General features: G+C 40.4%; 1 long non-coding RNA gene across 2 annotated transcripts in view; it reads right to left on the minus strand.

The window, feature by feature from the left end:
* Positions 1 to 6,492: 6,492 nt before the first annotated feature.
* Positions 6,493 to 20,392, minus strand: part of LOC148004834 (uncharacterized) — a 57,300-nt gene continuing 43,400 nt past the window's right edge. For both annotated transcript variants that reach the window (XR_015625658.1, XR_015625661.1), the window contains 3 exons: positions 10,099 to 10,179; positions 8,910 to 9,087; positions 6,493 to 7,595 (listed from right to left, as the gene is read on the minus strand). This is a non-coding gene — a long non-coding RNA (uncharacterized LOC148004834). The remainder of the gene's footprint in view (positions 7,596 to 8,909; positions 9,088 to 10,098; positions 10,180 to 20,392) is intronic.

Below are 20,392 nucleotides of genomic sequence, written 5' to 3' on the forward strand. Positions count from 1 at the left end.
ATCAATAGGTAATTTTTCTTACTTCATACTTTAACACTTTTTCTTTGTATTGTACTTTTCACACAAATAATTCACAAATACTAAGAAATTCTCCCATATGACATTCTAAAAGGTTAGCTTTATTAAGTCTTTGTCTTGTTTTCATTAACTGCTATAATAAACTACCTCAGAGCTGGTAATTTATAAATAACAGAAATGTATTGTTTATATCTTTGAAGGGTCCAGATCAAGGAGCCAGAAGTGTTGGTATTTGGTGGGAACCTGTTTCTTCTGGATAGGTTCCCTATGTCTCCACATGGTAGAAGAGGCAAGGGAGCTCCATCAAATCTCTTTGTAAGGGCCCCAAATGTTTTCACCCCTAAAAATATAACACTGGGTTCTGTAACAGTTTCTTCCAAGATTGAAACATTCCTTCCCTCAGGGAAGCCCCTTCAGGCAGAAGGTAAAAAAACTGAAAATAGTTTCAGGAACTCCCTGAAACTGATCAGATTCACTATCTCCCCCGCCCCCGCCTTCCCCTGCCAGAGTAAACAATAAAAGCTTAAAGTCCCTATCAGACAGAAAAGAAGCCAAGTTCAAAGAAAATCTCAGAGGAGCTAAACTGGGAAGACTCAATTTGAGCTGCAAAGACTCTCAGAGGAGAAAAGCTGCAAAGAAGACTCCGACACAAAAACAACTGCCTAAAATAAGCAGAAGCCAGCTGAGCTGCATAGGAGAAGTTTACATCAACTAAGGCATCTGGAAAAGAGATGCTCCAACTTGTTGAGCTGCCTCCAAACTGCAGGGTGAAGGTTCCCAGCTTTTGTGACTGTCACCCATGCTGGGGTGGGCTTCGGTGATGCAGCTGTCTCTGAGTCGTTTCTGCTCCTGTAAGTAATGCTTCATCCACATTTCTGTAAGCAACCCCAGTAAACTGACAGTTCCCCAAATTGGACATGTGTTAGCTGTATGTTAGTTGGTCTTGGGTTCCCTATCTGCAATGAATAGACATGTTTGATGCTTCTCAGGAAAAGTTTTGTCACAGAATGACTGTGAAAGCATGTGAAGATGATGCAATGGTCTTTAATTTATCTGGACTTTATTTCATACATGGGACCAGGAAGAAATGAGTCAAATTTCTGGTATAAGTAACTTACTGAAAATATGTCTTTTACTTCCTCAACCCCATCTTAAATCAAGTGCATTTCCATCACTGATACCTATGCTTAGAATTTGCTTAGATACACCATCTTGACGAATTCAATATTGTCTTGATAGCTCATAAAATAAATATCTTCATTTTTTCTTTAAAAATCAGGTCCATCACCAGCCATGACATAAAATTTATCAATCCTTTGTGACTACGCCAGATACATGGAACTATTTAGGAGATTGTGACATTTTTATAGTGCTGTGTTTTTTAAGCATAAAAACAGTACAATTACTGTTCACTTAAATAGTCTATCAGATTGTACGAAACTTTTTTTAACCTTTAAAAACCCTTGTCAATCTTTGTATGGATGAATTCCTAAGTAACTAATAATTTCAAAAATATACTTTGTATTGTGATTACTGTAAATCATATGGTTAACTATTATTTCTTGTTGAAATAAGAGATTCAAGGAATTTGTGGTCTACTGATATTGATATCAGTAATATTTTGATTGTAAATTCTTTCAGAGTTTTTCACATATTTACACACACACACAGTAGGATCTGGGAACCATGAACTTTTCCCTTCTAATCCATGTGTCTTCTGTCAGCTTCCCCCGGCAAGCAGCAACACCCTGACCAGAAGTGCAGAGCTTCTCCATTTTACTCCTCACGGCAACATCTCTTTTTTGAGATACTTGTTTTACTAAATGTTCAGTAACCACACACATACTGTATTAGTCAAGGTTCTCTAGAGTAACAAACTTATAGAATGAATTATAATATATATATATATATATATATATATATATATATAGAGAGAGAGAGAGAGAGATTTATTAATATGACTCACCCACTCTGCACCAGCTAACCCAACATTGGGTGCCTATGAACAGAATATCTGAGAATCCACTAGTTGCTTCGTCTGTGAAGTTGGATGTCTTACCTGGTCTTCAGTATACACTGAATCCCAGAAAAGTAGGCTCTAATGCTAGTGAAGGAATGGACTTGCTAGGGAGGTGAGAGCAAAGAGGCAAAAAGCAAGCACTTCCTTTGTCCATATTCTTATATAGGCTGTCAGCAGAAGCATGGCCCAGGTTAGAGGTGGGGTTTTCCACCTCTCTAGTGTCTAGGTTAAAGGTGTGTCTTCCCACCTCAGAGATCCAAATTAGAAGTAGATCTTCCCACTTTACATTAAGCAAAAGTCCCTCATAGGTGTGCCCCTTCATTTGGAGGTTTTAATTAATCCAGATACAGTCAAGGTGACAACCAAGAATAGCCATCACACATATCTTGGCAACAGCCAACAGCTCTCTAATTGGACTTAGGGCCAGCTCACCAAGAGGGAAATCATGTGTGATATTAACTACCTAGCCAACTACCAGAAGTTATTGAAGTCATGGCTTTTGGAAAAGAACCTGAAACTACTGATCCATAAAACAGGCATGATCCTTAAGTACACTCTAAATATTTATTGTCTACACAGAGAAGTGTAGTTATTATACCTCATTAAAGAAGCTTCTCTGCCTCAGATGGAGACCACTACAGAAAACCACAGCTTATCAAAACACAAAGAACGAGCGATGGTGTTGTGCTCAGTTCTACCTGATGCCCCTGTAACATAACCCCTGTACCTAGGGCTCAGAGATCACTGCAGAAAAGGGGGTGGAAGAATTGTAAAAGCCAGAGGAACTGGAAGTTTGCTATGAGATTTTATTTCCTAGAGAAGCTACACCCATGAAATCTCATCAACATGGCTGCCTAAACAAGACGGGAACAAGATGTATACCAACAGATCCACTCATATGGAAGGAGGAAAGTTCACAAGGCCTGAACCCCGAGCAGGTTGTGTGTGTGTGCAAGTGAAGTAGGGAGGCCATGAATTTGAGGAAGGGTATACATGGGAAGAACCAGAGAGAAAAGGTGAGAAGGGAAATTATGTAATCATATTCCAATTTCAAACACCAACAAATATTATAAAAATACCTGTTCTAATTGAAGAAGAATATGTTTTATAAAGTTAAGGATTTTTTTTCTTTTGTCTCTAGCCACAAATTAATTTAGATGCCCAATTTCATCTAACTAAAATTACTAAGATGATGTTAATTTTTCTTCTTTAATATATTATTGTTCTAAATCACAACAATTAATCTTAAGAAAATCTTTTTTCTTGACATTTTGTAAAACCTTTTTTCCAATGTTTTCCTGTTTTAGACGTCAAGTTAGCAGCAGCGGAAAGAGCTAAGTAATGGCAGTCCTAGTTATGAGTCCAGATAGGATTTTGCACATGTTAGCAGGAACCTGAAGTTGGGGTCAAGTGACATGGAAATAGATTCTCATCCCTGCCAGGCAGAAACAGTTCATGACATCGTTCTGAGAATTCTGGCATCTAATAACACAGAGGGAAGAAGTTCTTAGCCGGACCAGAGCACTTAAGAGTTCAGAATTAACATGCCACTGTTGATATGTTTGAATCTCTAGAAGAGACTTGGGCATGGCCTGAAGCTCAGAGAGGAAAAACAGAGTTCCATTCTTTGAGAGTAATCAAGTCCTCCCAGAAAAAGCTACATTCATTCGAAGTCCAGGGCTAGAGAATTTCATGACCCTCAGAGAGATATGCAGAAGTTTGGAGCTGACTAGCTTTATAACATATCTGATTATACATCATCGTGCCACTCACCTCTTCTTGTTTTCATAACTTCATACCTTAAATATATAGTTTTAAAAATACATTGAACATCTGACTCTACAGTGGCTATGAAGCTGAATCCTTACAATACCTCTCTTTCTCCAGTGACATTCCATCTCCCGTTATGGAGCCTTACTACTAGTGACACTCTCATGCTCTGTGTCAGAAATTATGAACTAAAGATTGAATTAACACCTATTCAAAGTGGCCCCATAGAGCAGGTGCTGTCTCTGACTCTGTTGCCTGCCTGTGGACCCTATTTCCCTAACTGGGCTGTCTTGTCTGATCTCAATGGGAGAGGATGTGCCTAGTCCTGTAATGACTTGGTTTTGCAGGGTGTGCTCCTCCTTCTCAGAGCAAAAGGGACGGGGATAGGGGAGGGATTCTGTGAGGAGGAGATAGGGAAGGGGGATGCAATGGGATGTAAAGTAGATAGATAGATAGATAGATAGAGAGAGAGAGAGAGAGAGAGAGAGAGAGAGAGAGAGAGAGATACAAATATAGATAAATAGGTAGATAGATAGATGGGGAAAATGCAGCTCTATTGAAGACCCCTTTCCTTCTTTTCCTTCCACTGAAGCACTTGAGGGGTTTGTAGAGAAGATGATTCCCCTTTTTAAATGGTCCCTGCCAAACTCCAGAAAAAATAAGAGTGAAGGGCAGAAAGATGATTAGACATGGTCTCTGTTGTGCCTCCTTTGGATTCTCATTTGCTACATCATAGAATCCCAAAATGCAAGCCTGAGGCACTCACTGAGTACAGATAATTCAGAATTAGGTTCTCAAATTGAAACTGTAACTCTGACTTCTAACACATGGTACTGCAGGCCTCTCCAGAACCCGTGCACCCTGTCATCCACTTTGGTAAATACTGATGTGATGTCACAGATGGAGATTGTTCTGTCCAATTCCTGCAGGATATTCTCTTCTCTGAGTTCTTTGTAGAAACCTTGGCTAGTGGCGGTAACATGGGTGTGGTGTGATGGTTGAAGCAGCCAGGCATCATGGTATGTGACTTTAATCCTCCCCGCTCCCCAACAGGAACGTTGCAAATCCAAAGCTTCCCTGGGTTACATGACAAGACCCTGTCTAAAATCAAGAAAAAGAATTGAGGAACCAATTTGGCCAGACACTAATCAGGACACACAGTCCAGCCCTTATTCTTGCCAAGATGTATATTGACAATGTTGGTTTTCTGCTTATTTGTTTTCATACTTTGAAAATTAATTAAGCTAGCTATAGTGTTGGTTGGTTTGCTGTCTTTGGAGCTGGGGATGCAATAAACCTTGTGTGTGGTACACAATGGACCTACCACTGAGCTATACCCTCAACCTATGGTGGTATAAGAGAAATTAGTGTTTATTGTTATATTATACAAATATTTAAATAAGAACAGTGTTACTGTTGATATATTCATGTAACAGCAATTAAGCTATCAGATTGTATACAGAGAGTTACAGATGGTAGGCCTGCTCCATGGGGCAGTCTCTGTTCTGATAAACAAATTGGCAAACAGTAACCAGATAACCCCTGCTAGGCCCGTGAATCCAGACAGCTGAGGAAGCCCTGACCTGGCAGATGGATGGAAGCCCAGGGCCTAAGCCTTGGTCTGCCAGTTAGCAGCACTCTGACCTCAGTGAGCTCTGAGTAACATCTCTTCTACAGAATGGGGGTGGGGGTGGGGAGTTGCTGAAAATATTCACCTTACTTCATAGACTGTGGATAAGAACACGTTTCTTACACATGAGCAAATCTACCCCCGCTGCTCTGCAGTGCTTTGTCCACAGGGAGTACATTGTTGGATGAGCTGAAGGGCTGTAGACAGTTCTTCTCTCTGCCCATTTTCTTACCCTCTAAGCCCCCCCCCTTAGCTTTGCCATTCTTCCTGCCTGTGCCTTGCATTCCTGCGTTCCTTTGACCCTCACATTTGCTGGTCTCCTAGCTGGGATTCCTACTTGCAGCCCCCACATTCCTGTCAGAGTTATCTGTAGAATGTGAATTGGATTGCATTCCTCCCCCACCCCTGAAACTTTCCAAACAGGAGCCTCAGTAGGCTAAAGGCCAGGCCCATGGACTTGGCATAGAAGGCCCTTCAAACTGTAGCCTCTAGAATCTGCTCATCTCTCCAGTGACTTCCCTCCCACTGCACCACCACTTTCGGGCCATTTTGAGTTCTCCAAATATCCCAGAAGACTTTTATTATTTTACATAATGGGAATATTTGTAAGGCTGTCATGAAAAAAAAAGAAAGTAAAAAATACAGGAACATAATAAATCGTAAACCAATCTATTAGCTATTCAATTATCTATTTATGTTACAAACGATAGGATCGATGGATCTTGCTTGTATAATTAGCCTGGGTTGCCCTAGCTATGTGGTAGATTGAATAGCTTAAACAATAGCATGTTTTCTCACAAGGAGCAAGTTAGACTTGCTGGCTGACGAGGGTACAATCTGAAGCTTGCAGGTGCCTATTTTCTTGTTTTGTGCTTACCTGGTGCAGGGACAGGGAAAGAGGGAGAAAGAGCACACAAATGAGCAAGGACAACTTCTCTAATGTCTTCTTCATATCCCATCATGACCGTGTCTGACCCTGACTACCTCTGGTAATCCAAAAGATTGCAAGGAGAACGATTCCAAATGATGATGGGCAAATTAATCAAAGCAAACAATTAATTAAAGTAAGCCTATTTTATTTGTGTGTACACAGGCTGGCTCTGTGCTAAAGCAGGATTCAAGAGGTCAGCATTGGTCAGGGGTACAGGGTTTCCAAATAGGGGATTGGTGGGCAAATAGGTGGGGTTACAGAAGCAAAATATATTAAAGTAGTCATAGCAACAGTTGGTCATAATAACCTTTTGAAACCAAATTATGGTTGCAAGATTGTGGTAACAACCTCCTGAAACAAAGGCACAATTGCAAGTTAATAACAACTTTTCGAAAGAAAGACATGGCTGCTGTTTCCCCAGAACAGGCAGTACAGAACCATTTGTAGTTAAGGTTACAGGTCGGGCATAGCACAATCTTTGAGACACAGAGATTTTATCATTAATAGGAAAGAATATAGTTTGTCTTTATTGTAAGATGACTTTCAAACCCAAAATGGAGGCAGACCGGTTCAGGATAGTAGCAATTTCATGTTCATTCTAAAGGTATTCTAAATTTAAAAAACAATGACTATATTTAATTAGAGTGGTTATTGAAAAAGTGTGAAGTTGAGAAGTGATGAGAAATTAGGAAGGAGAGACAGTCAAAAGCTTATTCATAGGGTGGCTTTGTATTTTCAAATTTTATCTCACAAATGATGAAGATGGTGTAGAAACAAGATTACTGATATAGTACTACAAGGAGCTACCAAAATGTTCATTATAGTGATCTTAAGTGTGAGAATTCATGGAATGAAAATGAAAATTATCCTAATAGTCAGGAGAGGTACGTGCATACAGATATTGTCTATATTATCATAATCATAGTATATGAATATTATGTATTATATTTAGAATGTTATCTAATATAATTATAAACATATTTTACCATACCTGAAAGTAATTCATAGAGGACATTCAAGCAGTTGTTAAATAAGGTTTGTTAGATGGACCAATACACACTTTTATCATTTATAAAGCAATTGAACAGAAAGGAAAGGGCTGGAGTGATGGCTCAGTAGTTAAGGGTGTGTACTCGGCTGGCAGAAAATCAGTGCTTGTGTTGAACAGCTCACATGTAACTCCAGCTCTCCTGGTGCTATTAACCTCTTCTGGATTCCATAGGCTCCTGGAGGAGTAGGTATACTTACGTGTGTATATCCCCAACACACATATACAAATAATTTTAAAAAAAGATTAATATAAAATGTGCATGGTAGAGATGACAGAAAAAAATCTTCAAATAAACAAAGTCCAAAGCTATAGCCACACAGCCTTACAACAACGGAATGACAGTGCCAAAGTTACACAGTAAATGTTACAGAGTAACAAGATCAGTAAGAATTAAAAGTATCACAGACTATTTGTCAGGGTAATGAAATGATATGCCATCCTGTATTATATCTGAAAGACACTGGCATTTAAAAAAAATCCATGCCAATGAAAGGTGATCTAGCTACAGCCACAGCTTCACAACACAGTCTTTGTCTGTGGTTGGCCTGAATAAATACTAGGTTTTCAGTGACACAAGTAAACTGACAAAAATATTTGGGTCAATATAGTGGAAAGAAGTGTTTGCTTCATAATGAAGCAGGGAACAGTGAGGACTGGGAGAAACAGGAGGAGGAGGAAGTGAACTTGAGCTATTAAATGAACTAAATGCTCCAGCCAAAGGGTACTCATTAGAGCAGGACGAGAGGCAGTTGAAGAAACAATTGGAAGGGACCCTCAGCGGGGAGAGAATGCCATTTATATCCAGCCCCTTTTCAGTTGCAGCAGATGCAGAAAAGCAGGAACACTGGGTGCTGATGAAAGTTTGGATGTTATTGTAATCTGCTCTGATAGGTCTTGTTTAGTAGTAAGTTTGCTGAAGGTTCAGAGAGAGAAGAGGCCACAAGGTTAAAAGGTAGCAGTTTCCAGGCCAAGGACATGCACTCATTCTTTGGTGTAGGAAAGTAGCAGTCTTGAGAGTCAGACAAAATTGCATCTCCATTGTGCACAGAGTTTGTGTTCTGACCAAGTCTCTCAGTCTTGCTCTGCACCGGCAATCTCACTTCTATCGTGTGTGGTAGGCCTCTGAAGAGTTGCCTGTGGTTATTGCTGTCCAGTGTGGGTCCCTTAGCCTTTCCTCCTAACACCAGCCTCAGAGAACTATTTCCCTCTAATCCATAGCCCACACTCCAGGACATGGTCCTTGCATCAGGCAGGAAGGCTGGAGCTGAGCCCCAATTCTGGTCAACACAAGTAGGCTGAGAGCAAGGCCAGAGTTGAGGGAGAGAAAGAATGCATTACTGAGATCTATACGTTTTTCAAAACCTACTTTTAATGATGGTTCTTGAATGCTGTAACCTCTCTTGTAGCCCACCAGAGGTAGTGGAAAAGAGAGGATATGGGTTTTGTGGGGGAGTATACCAAAGGATATGGGTTTTGTGGGGGAGTATACCTGTTTAGAAAGTTTCTTTGGAGCAACTTCCATCTATGTTGTTTGGAAATTGGCAATTCAGTTCACAGGGTGGCAGGCAATGGCAGCTTGATCCACACGCAAACACTTCATGGATACACCAGCGGTCCAGTTTGGTAGAGTTGGGATAGCAAGCATCAATCAGCAACAGTGGCACTACCTAGCAGAGACAGTCAAACCTCAGCCTCAGCCTCAGCACGGCATGAAAGGACTCCAGGAGAAATTCTCGGCTGTGCCTCTCTCAGGGAAGAGAAGATCAGCGGAGACAAGACAAATAGCATCGCACAGCTAGCTCAATCAGCCAGCCACGCTCAGCCTCCATCACTGTCTATCAAGTCCTTTTCATACTCTCTCCAAACATCAAATATCACACGTCCTCCACATGCATGTGCATCTGTCTCAGCTGACATCACTCTGCCAATCAGCCCACGTCAGGAAACTGCAACACACCACCAGAAGTTTTTTACTGTTTCTCTCTATAGAGTCCTGACAAATTTGGCTCAACTACGTAATGTAAGATGGACCAATACATGGGTGTTGTTAGCAAAGAATTTTGAATCATGTGTTCTTTCACATGCTTGCTTTAGCAGAACATCTTCTCTCCTGTGTCTGCTTCAGCAAAATGTTCCTTCATGAGTCTGCCTTAGTCTTTCACCTGAGTCTACTTCGGGTAAACATTCTTTCATGTGTTTGCCCCAGTAAAACATCATCCAACCAACTTTCCAAACTTTCCACTTCAGAGGTCTTAAGAGACATGGTGGGAGGCCTAGAACCAAGGAGTGTCTGTCAATGGTCAGCCAGTTAGTAAATTCTATTGCTTATTATTAGAAATACCACACTATTATGGACACCAAATATGGGCTCCCTGTTGGATTTCTCCAGAAAAAAATTAGATAAATGTCACATCTATTAGATAATAGGTACAGAGCTTGAAAGTGGCTTCACTCACTCAGTGTAGCCCCACCCTCCACAGGAAACCAGTGAGCTATAACTGGTGAACATCTTCATATCTAAACACTTCTTTTAAACTAAAGTATATTGCTTCACACGAACTCCCGTGAATAACCCTGTGCTCTAAGTCTGACTCTGCTTCGCCTTTGGTTCAGGCTGCATGCCATCGGCTATTTCAAATGCGGCATGCATGGCGGTACCTGACCTCTCTTGTCCTTACCTGTCCATCACTGATACTTTAGCAGGAGAAAGGTGGGACTCCATATGCACGGCTAATTGGAAGGCAGACTGGAAGGCCATCCTGGAGAATCAGAAAGGACACTTGATCACATTCTAGTCTTGTATTCTGTGGTGTTTGTATCATATAGTAGTTAGGAAATCCAAGACCTGGAGATAGGCAGCAGTATGTGGGAACTAGTCACAAAGCTCCAGGAAGCCAACATGAATTTGCATGAATTTCTTGAGCAGGATTATATATACTACCATTAATAAAAAAAAAAACCTCAAAGTATATAAACCTAAATAACTGTAGTAGCCTCACACCACTATGACAAAATTAGATAATCAATTTGCAAAGAGGAAATACTTAACGTGGCTCACTGTAGCAGAGGTTTCAGCCCATGGTCTCTTGGCTCTGTTGTTTCTTGGCCTATATTGGGGCAAAGCAGCATAGAATAGAGAATGCATGGAACCTGGGGAAGGGGTACACCTGGAGAATAAATGCATCCTTCAAGGAAGTGCCACTAATAACCTACTTCCTTCACTAGGCCCCATCCCCAGAATTTCTACCACCTCTTGATAGCTCAGCAGGCTATGACCTGATCAATGAGTTAATCCACTGATGAAGTCAGAACTCTCATGATCTAGTCAACCCTCTGAACACTACTGCGGTGAGAATAAAGCCTTCAATTCGTGAGCTTTTAAGGGGCCATTTTAGATGCAAACCATATCAATGCATCTGGAGAACAGATGCAGTAATCACTATGCACTGCTTCCTAGACTATTATCTTGTCTCCCGGGCTGACTAAGGCTCAGTGCCTCTCATGGGTAGAAGTGTTATCCTCCTGTCACTCACTGCTTCACAGCTCTGTGTTCAGGGACATCCCATTGGTAGCTCGAAAGAAGCCACAATGGGAATTATACTGTAGAAGTCAGCAACCCCCATAAATGCATGTTTTCTTGCTCACTGACAACTCATTGTTAAACATTTACCAGTTCACCAGACACCAGCATTAACTCTGCTTTGCGAATGGAAAAACAAAGATCCAGCAGCTTAGCCACCTGCCCAAAATCAGACAATCTGAAACTAGAAGGAACTGGATTCAGCCCCAGGGCTGCCTCAGACTTTATGCTTTTCTTTGATGAAAATGAGTTAGAATGTTAAAACTATAGAATTCTCCATTCCTTATTGTCACCATTGACTGTATTTAGGTCATTTAAAAAAAAATCCACTGGTTGCTTGCGCTCATGTCTAGTGGGAAATCGAGAAATGTCAGTTTTGAGAAACTTCTGACCATGTACTGAGCTTCGTTAATTCTTCATGGGTGAGCCTTGTTCTGAAAGATGGGTGCTGTTGCTAACAGTATGTATGAAAGAAATAATCACAACTCTTAGATAAGCACTGCTAAGTTACACAAAGTAACCAGTGCACATGACAGCCACGGTATTTTAGGTATTGTTTAACTCAGAAAGATCTCTTAATACATGCACCTCCTTGCAGACTAGAGGCCCTGACTATGTCTGTTTGCTTCACAGCGCTGGTGTTTGCTTAGCAACCTTCCTACGGCTGTGACCCTTTAAAACAGTTTCTCATGTTGTGGTGCTCTCCAACCATAAAATTATTTCATTGCCACTTCGTAATTGTAATTTTGCTACTGTTTTGAATTGTAAAGTAAATGTTTGTGCTTTCCCATAATCTTAGGTGACCCCTGTGAAACAGTCATTTGACCCCCCCAACCTCAAAAGGGGTTATAATCCAGAGGTTGAGACCTACTGATTTATAAAGAAGATACTTTGTATTTCAGACACAAAGATCAGTGATTTTGATAAAATTAGTTCTAATGTGACTTTGTCCAAATATATTAGAATCAAATATTTTCTACTATAGAATATGAGTCAAACATAATTTTATATTCTTAGCAGTCTCAGTGGCTTAGGCCCCTAAAGTGATCAAATACAAGGATAGACTAAATGAAAGAAGACAGGTACGAATGTATTGGGTTTGCTGGGCCAATATTTTTTAAAAAGTGATTTGTAAAATGAGAAGATTGAAAAGGTTGTAAGGCCAACAAGCTCCTCCTGTTATCACCTGATGGCTAGTCATGATTCACCACAGCTCCAGGCCTGTTCCCAGGAAATCCCATCTATTTAGCTCTTTATATACTAAATCCTGTTCTGTTCAGGTGTTATATGGATGCTTGATGCTACTCATAATAACTCATTCTATTAATTAAACCTTTTCACCTTCCAAAGGTCCTAGGATGTAGGTCTCTATCAGGGTAAGGATGAAAGAACTAAAACATGGAGGTTCCGTTACAGCTGGGATTTGAACTCAGGAAGGCTGTTTTCAGCTGCTGTGTTCCTACCCAAAAGAGGCACCTAGGGGTCAATGTGTTTCATCAAAAACTGGATTATTTTCCAGAGTATTCACATTCCAACTGCTCCTGCCTGCCTCATAGCCCAGATCAGAAAACAGAGGCTTTTCTTGACTGAATCCTGAGTTAGTCCCACACTCCTAAACACCATAGAATTTAACTCTAGAGACCCACCCTACTATTTACATTTTTTGTAATGTTGAACTATCCTATTTTCTTTTTTCATTTTTTAAACCTTTTTAAAGAATTATTTATTTTATGTATATAAGTACACTGTTACTGTCTTCAGACACACCAGAAGAGGGCATCCGGTACTCATTACAGATAGTTGTGAGCCACCACATAGTTGCTGCGAACTGAACTCAGGACCTCTGGAAGAGTAGTCAGTGCTTTAACTGCTAAACCATTTCTCCAGCCCCCTCCTCTTTTCTTATTTCAACAACTCCCAGAGAAGTTTTCACATGTCTGGGAACTGAGTTCCTCCTATAGCAGCATCACATTAAAATAGTATAAAATGTCTAGTTTCATAACTGCTTTGTTTGGGCACTTTTGTCTTATTGGTCTTTTGCTTATACGTTATCCTTTTTTTGATTTTGTGGGCTTTTTTGTTTTTGTTCTCTATTTTCTAGTGATGATGTATGAGAGAGAATTTCTTGTTTAGTTTATGTTACTTTTCTGACCTGTTTTCAAAAGAGAGAGAAAGAAAGGGTTGGGGGTGATGGGTAGGGAGGGTCTGGGAAGAGTTGAGGGAAGGAAAGGGTGTGATGATAAAATACTGTATGATTTTTTTCAATGAAAAAATTTCAAAAAGAAAGTAAAAATAAATAAATTTAATAATTTTTAGAAAATATATCTAAACAAGATCATAATTTTACCATACATTTTAGTTTCCTTGTCAATGCTTATAACCAAACAGTCAGTCAGACAGGTACTATTAATTGGACTGACAGAGGAAAAAACTAAAAGATAGAAAGGTCCTCTTTACTGGCCTGCTCAGAACATAAGTGACAATAATACCTCAACTTGTTGACTCCTGATCCTGAGTTTCTTTGTTAAACATTTGGGTCTTTCTTTCTCTGGAAGAGTCATGGAGCAGAAACAAAACAATCATAAAAACATCCCTTCCCCAAGCCAAGGCATCTTTGTGGAATACTGGGTGAAAGGACATGTTAGTCAATAAGAATCACGTTAACATTTTCCCCCTTCTCAGTGAAGTTCAAGCATCTTCCTTCGGGGATCCTTCTTCCTCAGCTTCTTTGGGTCTGGATTAAGCATGATTATCTTGTATTGTATGGCTACTATCCACTTATAAGTGAATACATGCCATGCATGTCCTTTTGGGTCTGGGTTACCTCACTTGGGATCATGTTTTCTAGTTCCATCAATTTGCTTGCAAAGTGCATGATGTCCTTGTTTTTAATAGTAGAGTAGAATTCCATTATGCAAATGAACCACATTTTCTTTATCCATTCATCAGTTGACAGACATCTAGGTTTTTCCTAGTTCCTGGCTGTTACAAATAAAGCTGCCATGAACATAGTTGAGCAAGTGCTCTTGTGGGTGTGATGGAGCATCTTTAGGATATATGCCCAGGAGTGAGGTAGAACTCTTCCCTATTTTCTGAGAAACCGCCAAGTACATTTGGTTGTGTAAGTTTGCACTCCCACCAGCAATAGAGAAGAGTTCTCATTACTCCACATCCTTGCCAGCATGAGCTGGCACCGGCAATAGAGGATCAGCACACCATTCCACACCCCACAGTTCTGCCTGCCTCCCAGGAGATCTGGTCCAACCTGGGACAGGTAGGTGAAACACTCCTGCCCCAATACCTCTGCCTACTGGGACCCCAGCAAGCCTAGCAGCCTTGAGCTCTACTCCTTCCTATTGGAGCTCCACCTTTCCTTCAGTTTTATACCTCCCTCCACCTGCAATCAAGGATCTGCACCCTATACCCCAGTCCACAGCTTGGTCTGCCTTTGAGAGTCCTGCCGCTATACAGGACAACTAGTCCCAGAGGGTTTATACTCCCCTGGACTACCAGGCCAGTCATCACAAAAGACAAACAAATGGCAAAAGGCAAGTACAGGAACAGAAGCCAGTGCAATATGGCACCATCAGAACCTAGCTCTCCTACTACAGCAAGCCCTGGATATCCTAACACAAGCGAAGAGCAAGACAATGGCCTTAAATCTCACGAAGATTGTAGAGACCTTTAAAGAGGATCTAAATGAATCTCTTAAGGAAATACAGGAAAACAGAATCAAACAGGTGAGAGAAATGAATAAAACAATCCAAAACCTAAAAATGGAAATAGAAGCAATAAAGGAAACACGAATGGAGTCTTCCCCTTCAAAAAGTACAGAATAGCCATGATATTACTCACAGACAGTAAGCAGTTTAACAAGCAGGAAGGCCCAAGTGAGGATGCTTCAATCCCACTTAGAAGGGGGAAAAATAATCACGGGGGAGGGCAGAGGGAAGAAGGAATCTTGTGGGAGACAGGAGGGGGAATGAGGAGGCAGGATCAGATATGGGAGGAGATAGGAAGACACTCAGGGGGCCAGGAGAGTAAATGGAAACATGCAGCTGCAGGAAGTCGGGTATGCGTGTGGAGGAAACCCCTAGAAAGTCCCAGAGACATGGAATGTGAGCAGCTCTAAGGACTTAATAGGGATGACCTTAGCTGAAATGCCCAACAGTGGGGAGATCAAACCAGAGGAGACCACCTCCAGTAGATAGACAGGGCCACAGTGGAGGGATGGGGTCACCAACGTATTTTCAAAAGTTTTGACCCAGAATTGTTCCTGTTTAAAAGAAATGCAAGGACAAAAATGGAGCAGAGATTGAAGGAAAGGCCATTCAGTGACCAATTCAACTTGGGACCCATCCCATGGGTGGGCACCAAATCCTGACACCAATTACTGATGCCATGTTGGGCTTGCAGACAGGAGCCTAGCATCGCTGTCCCCTGAGAAGCTCTACCAGCAACTGACTGAGACAGATGTCTGAGACCCTTATCAGAGAGTTAGGATTAGGACTGAAGGAACTGAAGGGGATTGCAACTTCATAGGAAGACCAAAGTATCAATTAAACCCGAACCCCTCAGAGCTCCCAAAGACTAAACTACCAGTCCAAGAGCATAGTGGTCTCAGTGAGATAAGATGTGCTTAATGCTGTAGAGACTTGATGCCCTAAGGAAGGGTGGTGGGGGCAGGTGAGGTGGGTGGGAGGAGCATCCTCTCAGAGGCAAAGGGGAAAGGGGATGGGGGTGGGAACTGGGAACAGAGGCAACATTTGGATGTAAACAAATGAAACAATTAAAAAATTAACTTTAAAAAAATGTGACAGCTCTCTTAGCTTTGCAAATACTACCAAGACAGAAGAGGCACCAGCAAGTTCTGGGCTTATTTTCCTCATTTTGTATCTTTCATTAGTCCCATAGAGCATGTCAGTTATTTATTTATCTATTTATTTATCTATCTATTTATTTATTTATTTGGCTTAACGGTTATTGAGATTTTTATCTTCTCCTTCTAAATGAGAAGACTGATCTCAAATGATGAAGAATTTCAGTACTCAAAAGAAAAACATTCTGTGGCTATTTTATCCAATGCCTATAAATGTGAAAAAATGATTAGACTAAGGAATGATTCTTTACATTCAGACCAAGTATGCCTGCTTGTATTAAAGGCAACGCAGAGATGGGAAAGAATCAATAATCTTGGAGAACGATGATGGATGCTAGGTTTAAAGGTTCAACTGTTCCTGCCATCTTCAGCACTACTTGAAATGGCAAAAGCTACAACACTAAAAGCTGAAAGCTTAAACTCATTTCACGAGTGGCAATGCCAAGTGTGCTTCACCAAGCCTTCTCTTTGTTGCTGATAGTTTATGTTTCAGAAGTTCGTACTCAGAATCAAGTTCCTCTGCCCTCATATCCTGTCTTAAATCACTGAACGGGTTTCTGTGGTTCTACAATGCCGGATTTAGTTAAAAACGAAACTCAAAAATGTAGATCCCAGCTTGTGCAACCCAAATCAGATGTTCTTCCTGCTTTGCCATTTCATCTGGTGAGTATGGGTAAATCATTTGAAAGTCACTCTTCTTCCTTTTGCTTGAATTTCTTAATATATATATTCATATTCATATATGGAATCTTTTAGAAAACAGCTGAGCCTAGGTTGCTGATAGAACTACATCACTTAAGAAATCTCAGCAAAGGCTGGCAGCCTCGACTCCCATCAGAGCTGAATTTCTAATCCTCCTTTCTACACTGTGCTGAGGCCGACCTTCGTATAATTGAGAATGAATCATAATACTCTAACCACTTTCTTATACCCCCAGTGCTCATTTGTGGAATAGTTTAAGATGCAGATTGACATCTTCACATTCAATTAATTACCAAAGATACGGAGAGGACTGTGAACATCTAATACATTTTATGCCTTAGAGAGATGAGCTTTTCTCAAGCAAAAAAGCAGCAGCACATGAAAGAGTCAAATCCTTTCCCATCCTTAGCAAACAAAGCACACATTCTCACTTGTGGATGTACTGGGAACAGTATGTGTGGTCAGCAAATTCTACATTTAGTTGAAAGCCCTTTCCTATTAATTAGCTATATGACTTTGGGTAAGTCACTAACCTGAACGGATTTTAATTTTAGTCAAACAGAGAAGAAACACAATGTTGCAATTTTTTTTGTGAAGTCTGAAATTCCCATCCCAATGCAAATAATCTTATTTAATTAACATAAATCTGGGCATTGAATACAACAATGGAGGGGCCAGTAGGAGAAATAGGTTTCCTTACTTGCTCCAAAGGAGAATGAATGAGGGAGCCAGAGAGGACATGAACATCTTAGAGTGCTTCTCTTTGCATCTTGTGATATAGTTAACTTTGTCAGCAAGATTTCTCACAACATGGTTTTTCAAACATGTAACATTAATAACAGTAACAGTAATATTATTGAAAGAATGGAGGCTTAGTGTTACATGTACCTGGAATGATCCTTAGCTGTCCACATGTTGTGTGGTGGGTGGGAAGACTGCTTCACCTCCCAAGACTATTTCTTCCTCTAAAAAATGGTAACTATGAAGATTTACTAAGGCACTTCATGAAAAAGCAAATAATGGTGTTTTGGATATAGTACATATTCAATAAATATAAGTTCCTTTGCCTCTTGTGTAGAGGAATTGCAACAGTTTTGTAATTTGTGTTCCTTCCTTTTTTGAGGGGATTCACTAAGACCCATCAATGGAATTACCTAAAGAAAGGAAAATGTACAGACCCAGCAGCTCTTTTGACACTGGTCTGTAGTCAGTATCTGGGAACAATAATGTGCTAACTAGGCTAAAAAGAAACTAAACATCGTTTTAAGAGTGATTTCGAAAGTGTGTTATGCAATAAAGAACACGTTAACCTCTTAGTTGACTCTCACCATCGTGTAGCTCTCAAGTGAATAGCACCCTCTGTCCAAGAATGTGGTGAACTATTTCAAAGAGAAACAGGGGACAAAAGAAGTGAGATTGTCATCACACCATCCTCAGTGGATCCCCAAACGACCTAAAGGGCTACATCTTCCACTCAAAACCTTAACATAAGTGTTGCTAAAACTTCATAGCTGAGCTGTCATTTGTAAGTTTCTTTAAAATTAATTATTAAAGCCCTTTCCATTAGTCTTTTGTTTGGCCTTCATAAAACCATTTATTTTTTGCAGTTTAACAAATAAAAAACCCCACTGCATTAGCTATAAATATATGGCTCCAGATATGGGAAGAAGGCTATGACTCATACTAGACCACTCCTTAAGGCCAGCTCTACTATGACTGCATTCTGGGAAATGTGCTGGATCTACTCTTCACACATAGGCAAATTCAAAACAAGCTGGCAATAAGAAAAGGACATTCTTGTCAGGAATTGTCTCTCTTGTCAGTTCTTACTCACTTAAATCAAGGTATCATTCAGTTGGCCAATACATCCATCCATCCATCTACCCATCCATCCATCCATCCATCCACCCACCCACCCACCCACCTACCCACCTACTTATCCATCCACCCTTCCCTATTATTAACCACATGCTTGACCTTAGAGGTAGAATATCAATTAAAATGTATTCCAAATATAACACACTTACTGTCATGGAGTTCTCTAACACACATAGAAGAATGAATGCACAGGAACTCAGGCAAAGGCATCAGAGGAGATTTTTAGAAAAGGATTTTTAGCAGGAACAATTAAATGCCATCAAATCAGTAACAGTTTGGTAGATCAGGGATAGCCCTGATTCCTCACCATTTCCTACCTAAGGCAAACTCCATTAAAACTTTTCTTCTGTAATGACTAGGTTCAGGAACATGTTTCTTTCTTCCTCAGAGTTTTTTATAGCCCTTCCTCAACCCCAGACACATCCAACATGTCTGAATTTGACAGGATCATGATCTCACTGATGGTAGTAGACACTTTATCATGCACAATCCCATTACCATACTGAATGCAATTTTGGTGTGCAGAACACAGGACAAGACCTGCAACACCCTAAGATCATATTCAATGGCTCACTGCGAAAGTGGGAGCCTATCCATTGGTTCCATGACCTTTCTCCTCCAGGTTGTCAGGAACCAGTTCTGGAATACTTTACCTGAATACTGGCTCCCCCATTTACCCTAATAAAAGACTCATTTAGGTTGCTTCTTCATGATTTCTGTCTTGAATTGAATGGAAGAATTCAAGGTTGAGAAGGTTACACATGGAGCTGAGAACAAGTAACCATGCAAGCTGGCAAGACTAATAAGAAAGTGGGGTATTCACTGTGGAAAAATAGCAAACTTGGAGACAAAGGGTTACAAGCAGGATGCTTTGGAAGAATTAAATATGGTGAGTTTGTTTCAGAAATAAAGATACTAGAAGGTGGGCTCCAGAAAGGTTATCTAGTGTTCTTCAGATGCTTGCTGCAAGGGAGATTAAGGGAAACAGTTATGTATTTGTATTTATGTGCCGTATTTATCGGGCTCTGGCAAAAATGATGCCTTTATAAATTGTTAAATTTAAATTTGATGGTAGGGCTAAAGGAATCTAACTGAGGGTTTTATGAGTGTGTTGGAGTCACACGCTCCAGCATTAAGCTATAATCCTAGCACTGAAAACTTTAAAGAACAGATGCCATTACAAAAATATTTGAAAACTATTGGCCAGATAATTGTGTGTACTACACTGAGGATTCCGAACCTATTCCTGAAATGAATGTTTAACAGACCGTGTAAAAAGTCTTAACCCATTTACCACAGGACAGTCTCTGCAGGAGTAGTGAGGATAGCTCTGGAAACACTTGAGTCTGAGTTTAAAATGTTGCAAAACTACCAAGCAGGAAATGGCAGTATGGACCATACATGTATACAGTCCCGATTCTGACACCTTCCTGACTCTGGTAATTATGGGAGGCTACACACATGGTGCAGAGTCACTGTGCATAACTTTTATAAAGTATTATTAAAAACAAGAAAATTGAAGTAACAATTGCCTTATTTTTATTTTATTTTTGAAATAGGGTCTTACTATGGAATGTTGGCTGGTCTGAAACTTGTAGAAATCCACTTGCCTCTGCCTCCATAGAGCTCGGATTTAAAGGCCTGTGGCTTCACTCCCAGTACAACAGTCTTATTTTCAAAATGAAGTTTCTGTCAGAGGATCAACAATCAAACAAAACCTTCTGTGAGAACATTTCACAGGTTACTTGAAAATAAAACCCGTCCTGTATAACAACCGTGAGTTTCTGAAAGCGTTTTAATATATGTTAAATCTTACCCACAACCTAAAATAGTGTGGAGACTGGATAGAACACTCACATTAAAGTAGGGTCTTAATAGGGAATGTTGGCTGGTCTGAAACTTGTAGAGATCCACTTGCTTTTCTTTTCTTTTT

This window comes from Rattus norvegicus, chromosome 7 (genome assembly GCF_021556685.1).
Source record: "Rattus norvegicus strain SHRSP/BbbUtx chromosome 7, alternate assembly SHRSP_T2T, whole genome shotgun sequence".
Lineage (NCBI taxonomy): Eukaryota > Metazoa > Chordata > Mammalia > Rodentia > Muridae > Rattus > Rattus norvegicus.